Below are 10,961 nucleotides of genomic sequence, written 5' to 3'. Positions count from 1 at the left end.
AGCGGTTCGCTCCTTCCAGCTCAACCGTGAGAGCTTCGGGCTACTGTAGCAGGCAGAGCCAGAGGGTGCTTAGCTGGTGTGGCACCATGGTTACTGTGTTAAATGTCAAAAGAAATTCCTATTTGGTTACAGAAGAGCAAGGCAAAATATGCCAAACAAACATAGTTAAACATCAGTGGTGCTTTTACACGATGGAGAAATTTGGTGTTCAAGATGCCGAACTTGCAGAGTCTCAAGTCCCAGATAATATAGTAAGTTATTGTAAGTATAAGAATAATCATAAGGCTGTGATGAGTGTATAGGGCATTTGCGAAGGTTAAAGTTTTAATATACTCTATTTTTTTCTTAATTTTCTAATATATGGTTTAACTATTTGAATATTCACAGTGTCCCTAGGAGGTGTGCAGATGTCATTACCATCTTGCATTGTCAAATTTCCTAGCCAAGTTAGAGGTTGTTCAAAGGCATAAAAATTTGAATCACTGTGTGAGCAAAACTATTTTATTTTCTCCTCACTAGCTTTCACAAGATCACAAGATGTACTTTAAAGCCCATTTCGTATAAAGGGTTAAGAACTGCAGTAAACCATGACACACTGTCACACTGACTATATAATCGAATGATTTCATTGCTCTTGTGACACTTTCATGTTACTGCATGTCCAATCCATCTCTGACTATATGAGAAATTGTGGAGTGCGAGTCTGTTTCATTTAATAAACTCTTTTCAAAGAGGCATATTATGAACAACTGGTAGCTTTGTAATCTGGACAAAAGCCAAAGGCATGATTCGTACAGTGCTCAGAGGAATAAAGTACTCAGATGTTTGTACACCACATAAATTCTTGTAACTTTGAGTCCTAGCAGATGGAGGCAAAGTTTGTATGAGAGAACTTTCCAAAACTGAAAGCAATTAAGACACTCTGTAAAAGATGCCATTCTGTGACGCGATAAGAGAGGGAGTCTATGTTGAAACCTAAATATTCTGTGTGCTATGGGAGCTATGGGAGCTGAACTGTATATTAAAAGTCCTAAGAAAAATTTAACATCAAGTAGGAACCTTTGTTCACTTATTCACATGAAGAGGAGTATATTATTATGTATAATCCTTGTAGGGCGATGTCCTTATGCCTGTTTCACAACAGGGAAAAACTGCTTTTAAACATCTGCTAAAAACCCGTGTAAAGGATCTAAGGATTCTTAAATGCAAACTGTGTATTACATCAAAAGAGCAATCATACATTTTTGTTGTATTTGTGTATATGTTTTTATTCATTTATAATAATTTATTCATACAGTATATTCACATTATAATTTATAATCATTAGCCATTTATCTAACTTCTCATTTGCTTATTTTTATCATTTATCATTATCCTTATATCATGTTATTTTTATTATTTGATCATTGATTTAATCATTGATACTTTTTATGTTTTACATTTCTTATTTTCCTTGCTTATGCATTTTCATTGTTGTTTCATCTTATGATTGTGGAGTTTCATGAACTGTTTTGTCTATATGAATAAGAGATAAGAGGAAATGTTTATGGAAAATTCAAGGTTTATAGGATGTTGTTGTGAAGCAGTTTGTATAACGCTACTTGTTGGATTTGTGCTGGTCAGACAAAGTCCAAGCATTGAAATATACACAACTAAGATTATTCAATAAACTTTTTTTTATCATCATTACTTCGTCTCCTGCTTCTGCTCTTCTCTGGCTTTAATCAGTCAACTCTTGGCTTGAAGACTGTTAATACAGTTTTGGGTACCAGACAAGACTTGATGTTAATTGGATTTGGGTATCAACAAAACTGCTGACTAGTTGTTTGGATACCAGACAAAATGGATATGCCATCTGGGCCTATCAGACCTGGAGACTCGATCTAACATGTGGGACTAATGACAGACAGAACAGGACTCTTTGATACTTTAGGCCACCAGTATGCAAACCTAAGGAATTATCTGTGAAAGAAGTAAATATATGTGAAAGTAAACCAAATCAATGAGCACTGGTGTGTCAGTATCCTGAACATAATATTTCTAGAAGCTTGTTTAACACAAATACTGTAAAACCAAAATGGGGCAAATTGATAAGCATTTACATTGTACTTTACACTGCTCATTTACACTCTTCCACTTTATATTTTACAAGCTGCAACAGTTTGGAAAGAGAACTCTCTCCTCTGACATGCTTAATGAAAAAAAACAGCATATGCTGGTTAGGTATGTTTTGAAGCATGATAGCTGGTTTGAGCTGGTTTAAGCTGGTCCTGAGCTGGTCCTAAGACCAGTTTAGGACCAGCTTAAACCAGCTCATGACCAACTAGGGACCGGCTTAAACCAGCTCAAACCAGCTGACATGCTTCAAAACATATCTAACCAGCATATGCTTTTTTTTCAACAAGGATAGCCAGTCCCATCATATGACCTTAGCCTTACACTGTGCCATGAGAGAAGTGCAAAATTAGGTCATCACAGAGATTTCATCCCAGAGGACTGGTTTTGGCAACCTGGTGCCTGTCTCCAAATTTCCTACAAAACAAAACCTGGTAAATTGACAAAAACACAGAACTCAATGGGCACACTGATTGTGTTGCTTATTTAAACATCATCTGGCAGAGAATTATGAAACGAAACAGATGTGAAGCAGCAGTTTGGGTGGAGATGGAAGACCACCGATTCCATTTTTATCATGTCTGTCTGTCTGGCTTATAGTAGCTTTTCGGTGTAGGATCAGACAAGCAGGTTATCTTGCTGGTTAGCCATTACTACACACACTTCTTTCCAGTATTTTCAATACTGGTTTTGGCAACCTGGTGCCTGTCTCCAAATTTCCTACAAAACAAAACCTGGTAAATTGACAAAAACACAGAACTCAATGGGCACACTGATTGTGTTGCTTATTTAAACATCATCTGGCAGAGAATTATGAAACGAAACAGATGTGAAGCAGCAGTTTGGGTGGAGATGGAAGACCACCGATTCCATTTTTATCATGTCTGTCTGTCTGGCTTATAGTAGCTTTTGGGTGTAGGATCAGACAAGCAGGTTATCTTGCTGGTTAGCCATTACTACACACACACTTCTTTCCAGTATTTTCAATATTTTCAACGTCAACAAACAGGTTATGGATGTTTGTGGATCTGAGCAAATGCCACCTATGGTAAAGAAGGATGAATCCTCAATGTGTTTTAATGGATAACACTATCTGTCCTGTCCTAACCTCTTGACCTCCCCAATTTTCCACATGGTCTTTCAAGCTAGAGAGGCTGCTGGAATGGAGTCTAAAGAGAACTATGTGGAACCTAAACCGTCATTAAGGATTGTAAGGTCTTCTAGATGGAACCAAGATTACATTGTGATTCAGTTAAATCCTTATTAATCCTTATTACTTTATTAAAGGACAATCTTTACATGAGCCAAAGGATTCAAGCCATCTGGAGGGGTCACAAAGAATTTCTCTTACTGCAACCCAAGAGAAAGCAAAGTTTTTGTCTGTGGAGATCAAGCAAATAAAGATAATGTTTCTCCTAGCTCAGAATGTAGTTCCAACCAAGCTTCCCCTGGCATCCCCCGTTTCCAATCCAATCCAGTTCACTTGGCAAGAGGATTTGAATAACAGAGCTTCTCTCGTGGATAAGTTGAGTTAATGTCTGCAACAATATCTGGCGAAGCAAGACAGTGCAAGGCAAAGTACTTTACTTTTTTCACCACTTACAGCTTCCTGACTTCATTGGGCCTCCAGCATCTGTTGCAAATAATTCTAGGCTCTAACCAGTGGTGTAGCGGACGGGCACGCAGGGCACCGCGTGGTGGGGGGCCCCCCCCAAAATGTTAGGGTTGTTCATTTTGGTAATTTTCTTGACCGACAACTGATGCTCATTAACCGATGATTAACCATTAACCGAAAAAACTAGAATGTTAAATTAGATTTAGTGACCATTAAAAATACCACAGATATTTTCCCCCCTCTTTTCAGGGGTTCAGTGCAAATAGCAGCACAAACAACAACAGAACTGGGGGATTCATTGTCTCATCATCACGCACCTGCCGCGCTTCAGTGAAGGGAGAAAAACTGAATAAAACTACATATATAAAAGGAAGAAAATAAATAGGCCTGCACGAAATGTTTCACTTAAATAATTAATACATTAACAAAAACAAAAACAAAAACAACAAAACTGCGCTGCAGTTTCTGAGCTCCGTTTACAGGCTCATATCGGCCGATAATATCGGCAAAACGATATATCGATCGGGCTCTAATCTTCACATGCTCATATAGCAGCCTGCGTGACATATGATATGTGGAAAAACGACCTTTCCATTGATGTACAAATTGACAGCGAATACAAGAGTCAGGTTAATTTTTGGACCCAGGTGCTCACTAGAATTACTGACGTCACTCTGACTTTAGCTTCATGTAATCTGGCATTCAGAGGGCATAATGAAAAATTGTATGAACCAAACAATGGGAACTTTTTGTCAGTGATTGAATTGTTAGCCCGTTATGACCCAGTGTTGCGAGAGTTACTGGATAAAAAAAAGACACATCAATTATTTAAGCCCAGAAATTCAGAATGAATTGATTGCTTTATTATCTCGGAAGGTGCACGACCAAATTGTGTCTGAGATAAAGGAGGCAGAATTGTATTCAATCATAATGGACACTACTCAGGATATCAGCAAAGTCGATCAACTCAGCCAAATATTCAGATAGGCTACGTTACCGTTCGCACAAATGAAAATGATAATCCACTCGGCATTGAAGTCAATGAGAGTTTTCTGGGATTCCAGAATATCACGGATCAAACTGCAGAGGGTCTCAAACAAAAAATCCTCGATTTGATCCAAAGTAACCCAGCAAACATTTGGACGTTTAATGACCGTTGAAAAGACGTCCCTCCGACACGTCCCGTCATGGTTGGAAAATATATCCAAAATGAAAATTGAACCGACGTCTTTGACGTCTTCTGTCCGTGAATTACACGTCTTTTCTGCACGTCCCTGGACGTCTAAATGTGTCATCTTCTGGATGTTTATAAGATGTGTTGCTGCATAATTTAAGTATAAGCCTGCATATAAAATAATCACACACCCATTGTGCACGTGTGAGGAGGGTCAGTCGCCAGCTGAGGAGAGTGAGTCGCCCGCCGTGCGAGGAAGGTGAGTCGCCAGCTGAGTGTTCTAATTTACCACATATTTTATTGTGAATACTACATTTAAAAAAAAAAATTATTCCATTTGTTAAACAGCTACTATTCAAACAAGAAAATAAAAATAGTAGAATGTGGTCAAGTCTGAGTCTATGACAATGGCATTTTCTCTAACACTTTTACATTAATGTTAAGCAGCCATTAATCAAACAAGCGTCTTTGCGAGTATCCTCGTAAACACAGTTATTTGTGTCTTAAATGAATGTTGATAGTTAAAGATAAAGCATTTGTTAGGCTATATGAATAGGCGTAATTTGCGGGTGGGACGGGTGGGACCATTATTGTGATGGGGGGCCCTGCAGTAAGTCATAGCCCCGGAGCCCAGTGCGGTCTTAATGCGGCCCTGCCTGTGACAGTGGCAAGTGGTCTTTTTCTAAACTAAAACTAATAAAAACCTGCCTGAGAAGCACAATGAGTCAGGACAGGCTTTCCGAACTTGCGATTCTCAGCATTGAAAGCCAGCGCGCGCGTCAGATGGACATATCAGACATTGTGAAGGACTTTGCGCAGAAAAATGCTAGGAGAAAGGGACGTTTTGGACGTTTTTAAAGGTGAAATGCTTCATTGCATTCTTTCACTAGATGCTTTTTATGGGTAGCTTGAATGTAAAAAAAAAAAAAAGTCATGATTTCGTTGTATTCTCATTTGTAAAAAAAATACAAATAAATCATTGTTACAGATGCAGTAAATAGTTTTAACGCAAAATAAATTGTAAAAAAATTTACAATTGGGGGGGGGGGCTGCGGAGTTTGCGCAACGCCACTGGCTCTAACCTTCCTTAAATCCCACTGGTATAAATGAATACTTGACTCAGCAACTAATTGATCACCCATTGATATTTTCAGTCTGTCATCATAAAATAAACCCAGGTTTTTATCCCAGTAACCAGCAGGGATGGTCTGAGCGCAGCCTTATTAAATGCAGGTAAATGATCCCAAAATCCTGGAATACACAAAAGAATAAATAGGATTGTGCCTGTTCTGAAGACATATGAGAGGAGACCAATCCTGATTTCCATTTAACAGGGGAAGGTTTAAATTATTTCCTTTAACTCGTGCAGATAGAAAGGGACCATGGATGGGGAAGGACCACTCATCTTCATTTTTTTTCTAGCTTGTCCGTGAAACATCCTGCAGAGCTGTAGCTAGAACTTTCAGTGTCCCATTGGCAATGATACATAGGGCATGCGAGTCTATCTGTAAAGTACTAATAAAACATCTTCCATAAAAAGGGAGAAGTTGAGTAGCTGCTGCGATATTGATGAAATATTAATGACATTACAGTAAATGCCGTGATACACCACATCCCCATCAAAACATTAGCAGCAAAGTCAACTACAGCCAGCTGTAGTGTTCTGTAGGGTGTTTGATTGCTCAGTTATCACTATGCATGTCTAGAGAGAAGCGTTCGATTAAAAAGGTCTGTCTCTGTTGGAGAAGCTTGCTCTGTTCTGTGATAAGCAAAGTTAGTTACGTGCTGATATCTGAAGTAAACAAATGAGCAGAGAGTTGCCAAAAAGAACTCTGTTTCCTGGTCTTTTGTACACCACATTTTGGCGACGAGGATGGCTGATTGCTCTATACCACCACCTTTCCTCGCACTCCGTGGCGAGCCTCCTGCTCCGTGGTCCCGCTGGCTGCAGTCTTTTGAAACCTATCTTGTCACAGCGGGCCTTACTAAAGTGAGCGCGCTCAGAAAAAAGGCGCTGCTGCAACACTGTCTGGGTGTAGAAGGACAGCGAGTGCTCGGGACGTTCAACGCTGACAACGACACCACTTATGACAAGGCCGTGACTCGGTTGAATAAGTATTTCGGTGCCCCACAGAGTGTTTTGCTGTGCCGGTTCATATTTAGCCGACGCCACCAGCTTTCCTGTGAGTCAGTTCATCAGTACGTCGCTAACCTAAGAGGACTGGCCAACTCCTGTAAATTTGGGGTGGCTGCGTGACGAAATGATTCGTGATCAACTAATTGAAAACACAAATAGTGAGAAAATTCGGGAAGTTCTATTATTGGAATGTGATGATTTATCATTGTCTAGAGCAGTGTTTCCCAACCGGGGTGCCGTCTGTCGAGAGAAGGGTGCCGTGTAAAAAAATCTTTTTTTAATATTTTTAAATTGCTAAAAAAAAATTGTTTTAAAAGCAGCTATTATATAATATCCATTTCTGATGTCGCCAATAATTAGAGATGCACTGAAATTCCAGCTGCCGAAAAATTGTTCACCGCTCAGGTTTCACTTAAATTGCTAAAATGTTCAAAAAAGCAGCTATTATATAATATCCATTTCTGATGTCGCCAATAATTAGAGATGCACTGAAATTCCAGCTGCCGAAAAATTGTTCACCGCTCAGGTTTCACTTTCACGTGGTGTGACGCTCTGTATCCCGCTCTATGCGTGTGTGTGTGCTCTACTCAGTCGACGTGTCGGAGGGACGTCTTTTCAACGGTCATTAAACGTCCAAATGTTTGCTGGGTTACGGCCCATGTGAGTGCTCCACTTATATACCGTTCATGCTCATCGGAACATCAAAGTCCACTCAAAAATTGAGCTGACAGGAAACCTCTATGTAGTACAGTATTGTTTCTGTTTGCAATAGCCCTACTGTGCTGTAACAAGGTGTGGTAAATGGGCAACTCTGGTAACACTGCCCTCTCATTCATTGATCTGCTAACCGTTATGCTCACGTGTCCTCTGATAATAATAGCTTTCTAGGATTAAACATTTGGATAATTGGTAAAAAAAAAAATTAATAATAATCTCTTAATAGCCCTACTGTGTGTTAGACCTACCTGAAAAACTAAAAAGCAATTTATTTCATTTGTAGGCCTATCATTATATTTTATTTGTGCTATCATTAGTAATTTCTTTATCTGTTCTTATTTTATTATTAACTGCTTAGCCTCCTTGTCATTTTTTATTCAATTCAAAGTTTTAAATCAAGCTATCTCGTGCTACTGCAACAAAATTACCCAACTCTAAAATCAAAAATACACAGAGTGAGCAACACTTTGTTTAATTGCCATTATAACTAGCTATCTCACAATGTTTACATATGAATAAAAGCCTACATTAAAAAACACACAGCAACAGCGCATGCAACCACAACAACAGCAATGCTGTGGTAACTCTAGATCTCACTCTCATAACACCAGGGCTCATAACTGCCCAGCCCGGGGCCAAACATGCCACAACAAAAAAAAATAATTTTGCCAATGTCTGTCGATCAGCCCCCACCAGATCAGAGACACGCACAGCCCAGTCTATACCCACCATTATTCATAATGTGACATCAGGACTGGCAACATTGAAATCATGTGCTGTAACTTTAAATTATGTGTGCGTCCCATTGCTCTTAGATACAGGAGCTAGTGTATCTCCTCTGAATGCCGATACGTACAGAGTTTTTAACTCACTTCCCTTGGGTGCGCCCTCTACTGGTATGGCAACTCCAAAATAGAAATACTGAGCTCACGTGAAAAAAAACACTCCCTTCGTTTGTATTCCATGTGGCAAAAAAGGGAGCAAATTTGATGGGGCTAGATCTGTTCGCTGCTTTGGGGTTCACGTTGGTGTGCTCAGGAGGGCTGCTATTCTGGCTGTGACTACAACCTGGCAGCAACAGTGGCCAGTACTGTTCGAAGGGCTGGGCTGCCTCACCACATTCAACTATCAACCTCTCCTCAATCCCACTGTCACCACTGTTATTCAACCATTACATCGCATTCCCCTGGCCCTTTGTGATGGGTTGACAGCCGAACTGCAGAGGCTGCAAGACGCAGGTATCATTGAGCCTGTGGACGCTTCGCCCTGGGTTTCAAATCTGGTGGTGGCTACAAAAAAATCAGGTGCCCTATGTATATGTGTGGATTTGTGGCATGTAAACAAGGCAGTAATCCCTGACAATATCCACTGCCGACTGCAGAGGAACTCACAGCCCAATTCTATGGCTCTACAGTGTTCTCCAAGTTGGACCTTAGAGAAGGGTATCTGCAGGTGCCTTTACATCCAAGCAGCAGGAACCTGACAGCTTTTGTGACACACACGGGGGTCTTTCGCTATACCAGAATGTGGTTTGGCCTTAGCTCCGTCCCCTTCCCGCTTCCAGAAAATAATGACTTCTGTGTTAGCTGGCATACCAGGTGTGGTCATTTATCTGGATGATGGGGTTGTGCATGGGGCAACTAGGCAGATCCATGACGAGTGCCTAAGTAATGTGTTTGATGCACTAGCCAAGCAGCACTTGACTCTCAATGGTGACAAATGTCTCTTTGCTGTGCCAACCATTGACTTTGTGGGATTCAAATTGTCGGCAGAGGGCATTCATTCGCTTCATTCCAATGTGGAGTCTATTCAGTCCATCCCCGAACCAGCTTCGCCAGCACAAGTAGCTTCCTTTCTGGGAATGACAGGCTATTATTTGAAGTTTCTTCCCCAGTATTCAGCCACTACAGCCCCTTTTTATTATTTTTATTATTGCAGAAAGATTAACCCTGGGTATGGACTCAAGCGTGTATGGAGGCTGAGCATACACTTAATGCTCAGCTTACATCACCACCAGTGCTAGCGCATTTCAGCACCTCTTGTGACACTCTGGTCACCTACGACTCATCTGCCACAGCAATTGGTGCTGTGCTTTCACAAGTACAGAATGGTGTCGAAAAGCCCATAGCCTTTGCCTCTCACGCCTTTAACCCAACGGAGCAACGGTATTCAGTGGGGGAGCGAGAAGCGCTAGCATGTGTCTGGGCATGCGAAAGATGGCACTTGTACCTATATGTTGCCATTTCACCCTGAGGATGGACCATCACGCCCTGGTGACATTGCTCGTGACATCAGGAACGGGCCACAAACCACTGAGACTGCATCGCTGGTACGATCATCTTTGGCAGTATAATTACAGTCTGCAATTTTCCCCAGGGCGTGACAATGTGGTAGCCAACCTTTTGTCCTGCTCCATTCCTGCTGAAAATACATCCACAGGTAGTAGTGATGTTGAAACTGACATTATTCAGGTGCTATACATTCCCCTGCAGGATGTAGTGTCACTACAGGAGCTCAAAACAGCCTCCGACCAGGACCCTATCCTCTCACAGCACCGCACTTACATCCGGGGTGGCTGGCCATCAGATGTATCTGGAGAACTAGCTGCTTTTTCCCCGGGCAAAGATGAGCTGTCCTTTTGGAATGATGTCTGCGTGGCTCGTGGGCTTTGCACTGTGGTCCCAGGGTCCCTTCGTGCGTGCGTGTTAGCAATGGCGCACGAGGGCCACCTGGGCATAGTGAAGCTCAAACAGCGCTGCCGAGACCGGGTGTGGTGGCCAGGAATAGATAGGGAGATTGAAGCACTGGTCAAGGACTGTTCAGTCTGCTTCGCGAGTGGTAAGACAGGCCACACACCTCCACCACCCCTGCGGCCCTTAGCCTGGCCCTCTCAACCCTGGCAGCACTTACAGCTGGATATTTGTGGTGAGATTCACGGGGTTCCCCACAATCAGCGATACCTAGTTGTAGTTTATGACTTGCACTCCAAATGGCCTGAATTGACTGCTATGGGTTCTGTCACCTCCCAGGTCATTGTGGATTTTTTGGACTCTTTGTTTTCACGCTGGGGCCTACCACAGATAATCACAACAGACAATGGCCCTCAGTTTATCTCAGGCGACTTCAAATCCTACCTGGAGAGTAAGGGTATTAAACACATCCGCACAGCCCTTTATCACCCCCAGGCTAACAGTGGCATGGAG

General features: G+C 41.6%; 1 long non-coding RNA gene across 1 annotated transcript in view; it reads left to right on the top strand.

Moving 5' to 3' along the window:
* The window catches only part of LOC107701836 (uncharacterized), an 11,491-nt gene extending 1,250 nt beyond the window's left edge, over positions 1 to 10,241 (top strand). The window contains exons 2-3 of the long non-coding RNA XR_001635689.1: positions 7,041 to 7,049; positions 10,230 to 10,241. This is a non-coding gene — a long non-coding RNA (uncharacterized LOC107701836). The remainder of the gene's footprint in view (positions 1 to 7,040; positions 7,050 to 10,229) is intronic.
* Positions 10,242 to 10,961: the final 720 nt, after the last annotated feature.

Source organism: Sinocyclocheilus anshuiensis, unplaced genomic scaffold (genome assembly GCF_001515605.1).
Source record: "Sinocyclocheilus anshuiensis isolate Anshui unplaced genomic scaffold, SAMN03320099.WGS_v1.1 scaffold310, whole genome shotgun sequence".
In the NCBI taxonomy this organism is placed as follows: Eukaryota; Metazoa; Chordata; class Actinopteri; order Cypriniformes; family Cyprinidae; genus Sinocyclocheilus; species Sinocyclocheilus anshuiensis.
The sequence above is the reverse complement of the archived record's forward strand: the minus strand, read 5'-3'. Positions and strand labels throughout refer to the sequence as shown.